Source organism: Rattus norvegicus, chromosome X (genome assembly GCF_036323735.1).
Source record: "Rattus norvegicus strain BN/NHsdMcwi chromosome X, GRCr8, whole genome shotgun sequence".
Lineage (NCBI taxonomy): Eukaryota > Metazoa > Chordata > Mammalia > Rodentia > Muridae > Rattus > Rattus norvegicus.
The window spans coordinates 10,084,810-10,096,298 of NC_086039.1; the positions used below are offsets into that span (position 1 = coordinate 10,084,810).

At 38.2% G+C, this 11,489-nt stretch overlaps 1 pseudogene; it reads left to right on the top strand.

Moving 5' to 3' along the window:
* Positions 1-2,306: 2,306 nt before the first annotated feature.
* Positions 2,307-2,795, top strand: Ppia-ps14 (peptidylprolyl isomerase A, pseudogene 14; annotated as a pseudogene).
* The last annotated feature ends 8,694 nt before the right edge of the window (positions 2,796-11,489 follow it).

Sequence of the window (11,489 nt, forward strand, 5' to 3'; positions counted from 1 at the left end):
GGAAAAGATCTTTACCAATCCTACATCGGACAGAGGGCTAATATCCAATATATACAAAGAACTCATGAAATTAGACTCCAGAGAGCCAAATAACCCTATTTAAAATTGGGGTACATAGCTAAACAAAGATTTCTCAGCTGAGGAATATCAGATGGCCAAACTGCATCTAAAGAAATGTTCAACATCCTTAGTTATCAGAGAAATGCAAATCAAAACAACCCTGAGATTCCACCTCACACCAGTCAGAATGGCTAAGATCAAAAACTCTGCTGACAGCAGATGCTGGTGAGGATGTGGAGAAAGAGGAACACTTCTCCATTGTTGGTGGGATTGCAAACTGTTACAACCACTCTGGAAATCAGTCTGGAGGTTCCTGAGAAAATTGGATATTATACTACCTGCGGACCCAGCTATACCTCTCTTGGGCATATACCCAAAAATGCTCCAACATATAACAAGGCACATGCTCATAGCACCCTTATTTATAATAGCCAGAAGCTGAAAAGAAACCAGATGTCCCTCAACAGAGGAATGGATACAGAAAATATGGTATATGTACACAACGGTGTATTACTCAGCTATTAAAAACAATGACTTTATGAAATTCATAGGCAAATGGATGGAACTAGAAAATATCATCCTAAGTGAGGTAACCCAATCACAGAAAAACACACATGGTATGTACTCACTGATAAGTGGATATTAGCCCAAATGCTCAAATTACCCAAGATGCAATGAACAGACCACATGAAACTCAAGAAGGATGACCAAAATGTGGATGCTTCACTCCTTCTTAAAAAGGGGAACAAAAATTTCCATAGGAGGGGATAGGGAGGCAAAATTTAGAGCAGAGGCTGAAGGAACGGCCATTCAGAGCCTGTCCCACATGTGTCTCATATATATATATACAGCCACCAAATCTAGACAGGATTGATGAAGCTAAGAAGTGCATGCTGACGAGAACTGGATATAGGTCTCTCCAGAGAGACACAGCCAGAACATTTCAAATACAGAGGCGAATGCTAGCAGCAAACCATTGAACTGAGAATGGGGACCCACATTGGAGGAATTAGAGAAAGGACTGAAAGAGCTGAAGGGCCTTGCAACCACATAAGAACAACAATGCTAACCAACCAGAGCTTGCAGGAACTAAACCACTATACAAAGACTATTTATGGACTCACCCTGGGCTCCAACTGCATATGTAGCAGTGAATAGTCTTGTTGGGGCACCAGTGGAAGGGGAAGCTCGGGGTCCTGCCAAGGTTGGACCCCCCCAGTGCAGGGAAATGTCTGGGGGGGGTTCGGTAAGGGGAGGTGGATGGGGAGGGGAACACCCATATAGAAAGAAAGAGGGAGGAGTTAGGGGGCTGATGGACAGGAAACCAGGAAAGGGAATAACATATGAAATGTAAATAAGAAATACCTAATTTAATAAAAATGGGGAAAAAAGAGTTGGGCATGGGAAATAATATGATCAAAATATACTGTTTGAAAAACATATTAAAACATTAATAAAAAGAAAGAAGTGAGTGAATAAAAGGGGAGATTTACTAAGAAGCCAACATAATAAAGATCTGAGCTGGAGCCAAAGAACAAAGTAAATAATTTTGTGAGCAGGAAAGGGAGGAGACATATCTAGTAAGCAGAAGGGTAGGTATAATAGAATGTGATACCCCAGTCCGTAATACAGCATGGGAAATAAGGCCTAGGTAAGAAGACATTTGGCTACTGTCATTACTGTCACAAGCATATATCTGGTGAACAGTGTTTAAATGAATACTAACATAGAAAGACAGGAAAAATATGGGTATGACAGGGTTTATATGCAGAATTTAGTAAAGAAATGCCTGGAGGATGATGATTTGTAAAAAGAAAAACTATGCAATAAATAAAGCAAAATTCCTTTCAAATCTGGTCCAACACACACACACACGCAGAAAACACAATACCTGAGAGCAGGTTGGCCCATGGGCTTCTGCCACCCTTATCCAGTGCCAACACTTTTGTATGGGACTGATACGAGTGTGGGGGGATACAGCTGGGCAAGAATTTGTGATCAACTTCTGTGTGCCTATGGGAGAAAATCATGTTGGGTTGGAGGAGGGGGCTGTGGAGATTGTGTAGAACTGAATGCAAAATTGGAAATGAAGTCACACACCATTAATTCTTGTCATCATAACTGGGCCGGAATGAGAGACCGAGATGGCTTTTGTTTCTTGGAATTTTGTCTCAAGAGAGTTCTCTTTAAAAACAAATATTAAGCTTTGCAGATGCAGCTGTCACTTTTCGCTGCTTGCTGCAGTCATGGTCAACCCCACTGTGTTCTTTGACGTCACGACTGATGGTGAGCCCTTGAGCTGAGACTCCTTCTAGTTGTTTGCAGAGAAGTTCCAAAGACAGCAGAAAGCTTTCATGCTCTGGGCACTGGGGAGAAAGGTTTTAGCTATAAGGGTTCCTTCTTTCACAGAATTATTCCAGGATTCATGTGCCAGGGTGGTGACTTCATATGCCATAATGACACTTGGTGGCAGGTTAATCTATGGGGAAATATCTGAGGATGAGAACTTCATCCTGAAGCATAGAGGTCCTATCACCTTGTCCTTGGCTGGACCAAACACAAATAGCTCCCAGGTTTTTATCTTCACTGCCAAGGTTGAGTGGCTGGATGGCAAGCATATGCTCTTTGAAAAGGTGAAAGAAGACATGAACATTGTGGAAGTCATTGAGCATTTTGGGTCCAGGAATGGCAAGAATTGCAAGAAGATCACCATTTCTGACTGTGGACAATTCTAATTTCTTTTGACTTACGGGCATTTTACCCATAAAACCATTCTTTCTGTAGCTCAGGAGGGTGCTCCCAACCCATCTGCTCACAACACCCTGTAATCTCCGCTCTCATTGAAGTTCTTTGGGTTCCACATTTTTCTCATTCTCTTTCAAATCTAGCTAGATTGCAAAGTTAAGTTTATGATTATGAATAAACACTAAGTAAGAACTGTTAAAAACATTTAAAAACAAATATTTACTTATTTATCAATCTATGTTTTATGAGTATGTTGTGCTGTTGTGTAGGGATGCAAGTCAGAGGACAACTGTAGTGTGTAATATTAAAAAGAAAATCCATGCTATGCCAGCTAGGCTCTAGCTTGTGTTCTTGGTCTGGTCCCAGCTCAGTACTGAGACCACATGCTTCCCCTTGTGAGTGCCTCTCCCATAAACCTTACCAGAGCTCCGAAATCTCACTCTCTCCTTTTCTGGCCTGGCTGTTGCCAAACCTGTTAACCTCCCAAATTTTTATGGCTAGCTGGGTAGCACTCTTGCAAACCCATGCTCTGCTGTGGTTACCTTTGCCTGGAGCTCAGTTGAATCATTGTGAGATGGAAGACACCAAATAATCTTAGTTTAGAACCAACAGATAACACAGCCACTGGGTACAGAATTTCACCAACTATTCTATATTAGAAATCTTCCAGTGGCAGATCATCTGTCTCCTGAAGTAACATCCCTGAGCCTACAAGTTGGTTGCCTTGCCTCTGCAATCCAAAAGGAAGTCCTCTTCTCTTGCTATCCCCTTTCTCATAAGTCCCACCTCCTGGCCTAGTGATTCCTGACCCAGTGACTGGTTTCCTTGTATTTATTATTTTAATCAATTAGGGAAAATTCTGTTACAGACAATTTGTGGAAGTCAGTTCTCTTCTATAATTTGGGCCTCTGGGATCAAACTCAGATCTTCAGGATTGTGGTCAGGTACCTTCGTGTGCTGAGGCATCTCACCGTCCCCAAATGGCTTATCCTTTATCTCTTGCATCTTAGCCACTGACTAGGAGATGGAATCAAGGGGTGAGAGAGAATATGGAGATCAGATACAACACTATGAAAAATAGGATGGTACAAAACAAAGTTCCTAAATGAGACTTGAGCTCAGTGTCAAAAATTGATGGGTACGCACTCAAAAAGAGCAAATGGCGGGATTTTTCCCCCATGGATAAACCAAATGTTTGATCACAAACAACTCTGAAGACATGAATACTCCTAAATAGGCCCATCAGTTTCCCACTCTGAGATCACATCTTGGCAGTAGTTTGGGGAGTAAAGCTGGCCACCTTTAGTATTTCTATTGTTGTGATAAAATTCCATGAACAAAATCAATTTTGGGAGGAATAAATTTATTTCATCTTTTATCGTGTACTTTACAATAAATGGATATCAGGGTAGGAACTGAAGTCAGGAACTTGGAGGCAGAAACTGAAGCACAGGCCATGATGGTTACTAGCTTGTTTTTCAAGGATTTCTCATCTTGGTTTCTTACTAAACCCAGAACTACTGCCAAGTAGTAGCATCACTCATAGTAAGTTGTGTCCTACCACATCAATCATCAAATATTAATTAAGAAAATGGATTACAGGTTTGCCCACAGTCCAATCTCATGGGAGCATTTTCTCAATTGAGGCCTCCTCTCCCAAAATGACTCTGTCTTGTGTCAAGTTGACATAAAACTAGTTAGCACACTGAGGAATAGCTCACCATCTCTAAGCTTTACTCTTTTGCTTTCCCATAGATTTCATTGAAGAGTTCTTTTCTAACAAAAAGAGCAATTACTGTTTTATCCCACAATCCCTGCTATGTGTAGAAGATAGTGACACAAAGGAACCTGATGTTTACACTGTAGGAATGTTGATTGCCAGCTTTGTGCCCCCCAGAAATGGACCACTGAGAGACTCTTTTAATCCCTGGATATATTGGGCTATTTTCTTGTGATGAAAGAAGAAGGGAGGGAGAAGAAGAAGCCTGAGAGTTTATTGTCTTGGTCCATTTGGGAAGAGGACATCAGTAGTCATCAAATGCAAGCTGATAGATCTATAGCATTCAGTGGCTAGTACTTCTTTGAGACTCTCAGGCTAGGAGCAAGTAGTGGTTACTAGTAGTCCTGGTTTCATCTATAATGTTTTCATAAACCCTACCCTTTGGCAAATAGTCCTTTCAATGTCACAGCAGGACATAAAAAACCAGGCAAGCAAAATATTCTGCTGGCTTTTGGAGGTCTAAACAAGGAGAAGTGAGGTATGGGGCTTTCTAATTTAAAACTTTATTAAAGATTTGTTTTATTTTTAAAATTCATATATGTATATTTGTCTGTGAGTGGGTATGTGCACATGAGTGTGAGTGCACATGGAGGTGAGAGGTGTCAGATTTCCTGGTGCTAGAGTTACACACAGTTGTAAAGCACTATACACAGGTCCTGAAAATTGGACTCTGGTCATCTGGAAGAGCTATATGTACTGGTAAATACTAAGCAAACTTTCATTGTAAATTTAGCCAAAGAAATAATGTTTAAGTATCAAATGAAATAAAAGAATAAAATAATCTGTTATTAGTCCTACAGCCCATACATTAGTACTTCTTTTAGCAAAAAATAGAATAGATTTTTATTGATCTGTTAGAAGTTACTGACTTAGTAAGTTATGAATTAGAATTGTTAAAAGTAAAGCCAGATTGAAACTATGACTATTCTGAGTTATAGAACTGCATATGACTTCCAAATATGTGTGGACATATATGGATTAATGACATATCATAGATTGTCAAACAGTGATTCATCCATATAAGCTTTAATTTTATGGAAAAGTAATACTTGATTACAATGATCTCAAATAACAGTTCATACCAATTCATCTTGTTTAATCAGATGAACCATTTCTCTGCCCTCTTCTTCCTAATAGTTTTTTTTACTGACATTCTATTTATAATTAACAAACTTCAAAACCACAATATATGTGCTTGGATCCTGTAGACAGATTTAAACACATTTTGTTCAATGCGGTTGTGTACTCTAAGGTTTAACTGGGAGGAATATTGTCTTCATGATGGGATTTTCAACATGATTTGATGATGCTGACATTAAATATACTGTATACTTAGAGAGGGTCTACTGACTAATCTGTATAGTCTTATTCTGTATAGACATTTGGAAGTATTGTAGGATTTGAGAGCAGATGTTGACATGAATCATTTCTTTCTGCACTCAGATCTCAGATCTTAACATCTGGAATATCTATTCTTAGAAACATAATTTATGTTCCTATATTGCAGTGTCTTTATTTAGAAAATAGACCTGCATAAAAGAGTAGTTATAAAGATAATGTAGATAACACATTTTGTACTTTACATAAGGACTGGTCCATGATAAGTAATTCATAATGGTGAGCATTATAAAGCAGAAAATTGATATTATGCCTTGTGTTTCTACTTTCTACTTGCATCACAAGGAACTTCAAAGCTCTCCCTTTGTTGGATCCAGATTGTAGCACAACTGATGCCTAGTTGTAGGCAGTATTCTGACCGTAGAACCCAACATGTAGACTCTAACACCAGACAAAAATGGTAGCAAAGACTTACTCTGTCAAAGACATAGGACACCATTTCAGGATCCAGGAAATTCCCTAAATGTTTTAACATTGCTCTTTTGGCTTCTGTGATTTTGCTTCTCACTAACAGTTCTTTCTAACCAAAGTATGTCAATCAGGATAGATTGTGTGTGTGTGTGTGTGTGTGTGTGTGTGTGTGTGTGTGTGTGTGTGTATGCATAAAACAAAAAAGAGTGGTGAGGCTCAGGGATGCATGATTTGGGCAACTGCCTATGTGACCAACTTCCAGCAAAAAATACAGATTTTCTATCCATCTTTAAGAATCTCTGAGTGTTTCTTCTAGTGGAGTTACATCTTCCTATCAATCCTTGCTTTGTATTTTGTGGAAATTGAAAGGGTTGGACCTAGTATTATTTTCCAGCTCCTGGATGGGGAAGCTTTGTGAATATAGGATTGGAAACTATTGAAAAACTATTGAAAAAGTCAACCTGCAGAACCTTTGCTCCATATTGGTATTGTGAGGTTTTCATTTATGCTTATTATGAACACACAAGCTGTTTTATTATAACTCACCTGAAAAGTCACTTTCAAAATTTCTCTATTCAAAATTGGATGAGGACTGAGGAAAAAGTGGCATTAGGAGAGTAAAAAGACCATCCATTCTAAAATGGCAGAATGACTTGATTATTTAAGTCATTCTGTGATAAAAATATCCTTCTAGAGTATATTTTCCCCTCCGAGTTAAAGAGAAAGTCTTAATAGGGGTTGTGTCTTTGGGGATTATAAAAAGAATGATATTCTATAGAGGTGACACTGAATAAAGAATTTTCAGAACTCTCAAGACACAATTTGAAAGTTTATTAGTCTGGTGATAGCCACATTTCATTATCAAGGTGAATTAAAATTTCAAATAGTGTTTAGAACATACAAATGAAAAGATAAAGGGAGATTCTTGTGCAATTACATATATATATATATATATATATATGCACAAGAATGTATGTATATATATGAGATATATACTGAAATACATATTCATATATATTGAAATAAGTAATGAAAACAACAGAGCTTAGCTTTAATTATAAAGATTAACAAATACCATTGAAGCTCTTTTTTTGATTTGCCTGATTCCTTCAGATTTTTTTTATGTTTCTGTTAGCTCCTTCCCAGTTTGATGATGGTTTTATTTAGAATGACCTGTAGTTTTTATATTTCTACAGAACTATTGAACCACTTTGTCTTAGCACACTAAAAGACTGAAATGTCTTTTATATGTCTAATGTAGATCTGCTTAGCAAATGACTGGCAGGTATGGAGGAGATTTGATTCTCCTGCCTGTTAACAACAGATAATTTAAATTGTATATGATATAGTCTGAGCTTCCCCTTAGGGCTTCAACTTCCCACAGCTTCTTCCCCTTTTCTGGCCTGAATCCTCACTCTAATACTAGTTTAAGAAACCACTTGTATGGAAATCTTCACTTTTAGCACTGATTGAGAGGCACCTAACATAAGACATAGGAGAGCAAAAGGAAATTGATGGCAATGGTAAGTACCGTGGAAGAATGTTTCATTGAAGAAATGCTACTTGAACTGGTCTTTGTGTTGTGGACTTTCAATAAGAAACAGAAAAGAGAGCTGAGGCTCAAAGAAGTCTTGCATGAAGGCACCAAGAGCAACTACTTTAATAATGAGAGGACTGGAAGGAAGGACAAATCCACAATTCTATCTGTTTATGATACCTTGGAATATAACAAATGCCAGAGTGGCACACTAATGCTAAAGGTATGGTGGTGGCATATATACCTTGGTAGTAACCAATCGATCTCTAATGTGGCTTAAGACCTACTCAACAAGAGGGAAATCAAGCCCAGTATGGAAACCTAGTCAGTTACCCAAAGCTAGTCAAATCATAGATCTTGTAGAAGAACCCAAATCACAATTTTAATAGGCCAGCATTAGCCATAATTACATCCCAAATATTTATCCTTATCTACACAGATATTTGTAGTCCTCCTCAATATCAGGGAAACATCTCTTTGGAACAGATAAAGACCATCATAAAAAAACATAACTAATCAAACTGCATGTTCGTGGAGCCCAATTCTAATGGATATATCTGCAAAACACTCCTACAATTGAGTCTCAGGGAACATTGCACAAGAGGAGGCACAAAGACTGTGAGATCCAGAGAATCAGGGAGAATGTTAGATCTTCTACCTATAAAAATATCACCAGCACACGTGCCTACCTATGAACTGAATGATGACAACAAAAATCGATATGCCAAAGTGGACAGAGAACAGACTATGGGGCCTTAATTCTATACAAAATAGTCAACTATGGAATGCTGAGAGTGTGAGAAATAATCTCACCCATGGAAAACCCATCAAATGCATACTTACTACAACAATGGATTGTTCCTGAAAACATAGTACAGTATCATTCTATAAACTAAGTTATATTTATGAGTCCATATATGTATGTTTATATATAACCACATATGCATATAACACGAATTAATGAGAAATAGGCCATGAATTTGAAGAAAAGCAATGAGGGTGTCTATAGCAATTTTTGGAGGGAAGAAAGGGAAGAAATTAGTTAATTATAATCTCAATCAATAGAAAAAATTTTAACAAAAGAATGAAGAAAACACTTGGAATTAATCACTCTCATTTCTATTGCAGCCTTTTTAGATTATGGACACATTATGTAATACCTCTGCTCTTTAGTTCTCTTACTCTGACTTGTCTCAGCTTTCTAATGTCTACACTGGGAATAACAGCTGTACTTGTCTTTTATATTTTTTTACACAAAATAAAATGTTATTTGTGAGTGTTTAGCACAGCACATGTGATAATGCCATTTTCTATCAAAGCTATTGTTTTTATTATGACTTTGGTTGATAAGAACCAAAGATATGCAATATACACATTGAATATTTTAAATGTATGTTATTTAGTTTAACTTTGATTAATTTTTGTCTTCCCAAATTTGGGAGTTTGGAGAAGCAGTATATGAATGTCAAGAATTGGATGGAGGCACTCGAACAGCAGATCCCCCACAGTCCAGACACTGCCTAGACCTGAAGGGACCAATCAACAGTTCTCTGCACCCAAATCCTATGGGAGGGAGAGCTAAACCTTCAGAGGGGCAGACATAGCTAGGAAGCCAGAAGAGACTACACTCAGACCACATTTCTGACTCCAAAGGAAAATACCTAACACCATCTGGGACCCCAGTATACGGGGCCTCCAGGAAAAGGCAGTGAAGGCCCTCCTGGTTGCCACCCTCATAGAGAGCTCAAAAGCAGCCCCCCACAAGAAACTTGAGCTGCTGGACCACAGGAAAGACCAACTTTTCTGCTCCAAGCGACCTGCCTAGTGGACTCACAACACAGTCCCACAGGAACAGCTGAAGAACAGTAGGCAGGAAAGACTGCACGCTCGAAAGCAGAAGACTCTGTTCCCTTAACTGGCTGAAAGAAAACAGGAAAACAGGTCTACAGTAATCCTGACACACAGGCCTATAGGAAGGTCTGCAACTGTCAGAAATAGCAGAACAAGGTAACACCAGAGACAATCTGATGGCAAGAGGCAAGCACAGAAAAGCAAGAATATAAGATGCCAAGCAACAGAAACCAAGAATACATGGCATCATCGGAGCCCAATTCTCTCACCAAAAAAAAAAAAAAAAAACCGCTGAATATCTGAACACACCAGAAAAGCAAGATCTAAATGTAAAATCACATTTTATCATGATGCTGGAGGACTTCAAGAAAGACATGAAGAACTCACTTAGAGAAATGCAGGAAAACATAAATAAACAAGTAGAAGCCTATAGAGAGGAATCAAAAAAAATCCCTGAAAGAATTCCAGGAAAACACAATCAAACAAGGGAAGGAATTAAAATAGAAATAAAAGCAATAAAGAAAGCACAAAGGGAAACAACCCTGGATATAGAAAACCAAAAGAAGAGACAAGGAGCCCAGATACAAGAATCACCAACAGAATACAAGAGATAGAAGAGAGAATCTCAGGAGCAGAAGATTCCATAGAAATCATCGACTCAACAGTCAAAGAAAATGTAAAACGGGAAAGGCTACTGGTCCAAAACATACAGGAAATCCAGGACTCAATGAGAAGATCAAACCTAAGGATAATAGGTATAGAAGAGAGTGAAGACTCCCAGCTCAAAGGACGAGTAAATATCTTCAACAAAATCATAGAAGAAAATTTCCCTAATCTAAAGAAAGAGAGGCCCATAAACATACAAGAAGCCTACAGAACTCCAAATCCATTGGACCAGAAAAGAAACTCCTCCCGTCACTAATAGTCAAAACACCAAATGCATAAAATAAAGAAAGAATATTAGAAGCAGTAAGGGAAAAAGGTCAAGTAACATATAAAGGCAGACCTATGAGAATCACACCAGATTTCTCACCAGAGACTATGAAAGCCAGGAGATCACGGACAAATGTAATACAGACCCTAAGAGAACACAAATGCCAGCTTAGGTTATTATATCCTGCAAAACTCTCTATTAACATACATGGAGAAACCAAGATATTCTATGACAAAACCAAATTTACACAATATTTTTCTACAAATCCAGAACTACAAAGGATAATAAAAGGTAAAGCCCAACATAAGGAGGCAAGCTACACACTAGAAAAAGCAAGAAACTAATCATCTTGCCAACAAAACAAAGAGAAGAAAAGCATACAAACATAATCTCACATCCAAATATGAATATAACAGGAAGCAATAATCATTATTCCTTAATATCTATCAATATCAATGGTCTCAACTCTCCAATAAAAAGACATAGATTAACAAACTGGATACGCAATGAAGACCCTGCATTCTGCTGCCTACAGGAAACACACCTCGGAGACAAAGACAGACACTACCTCAGAGTGAAAGTCTGGAAAACAACTTTCCAAGCACATGGTCTGAAGAAGCAAGCTGGGGTAGCCATTCTAATATAGAATGAAATTTATTTTCAACTAAAGTCATCAAAAAAGATAAGGAAGGACACTTCATATTCATCAAAGAAAAAAATCCACCAGGATGAACTCCCAATCCTAAATATCTATGCCCCAAATACAAGGGCAC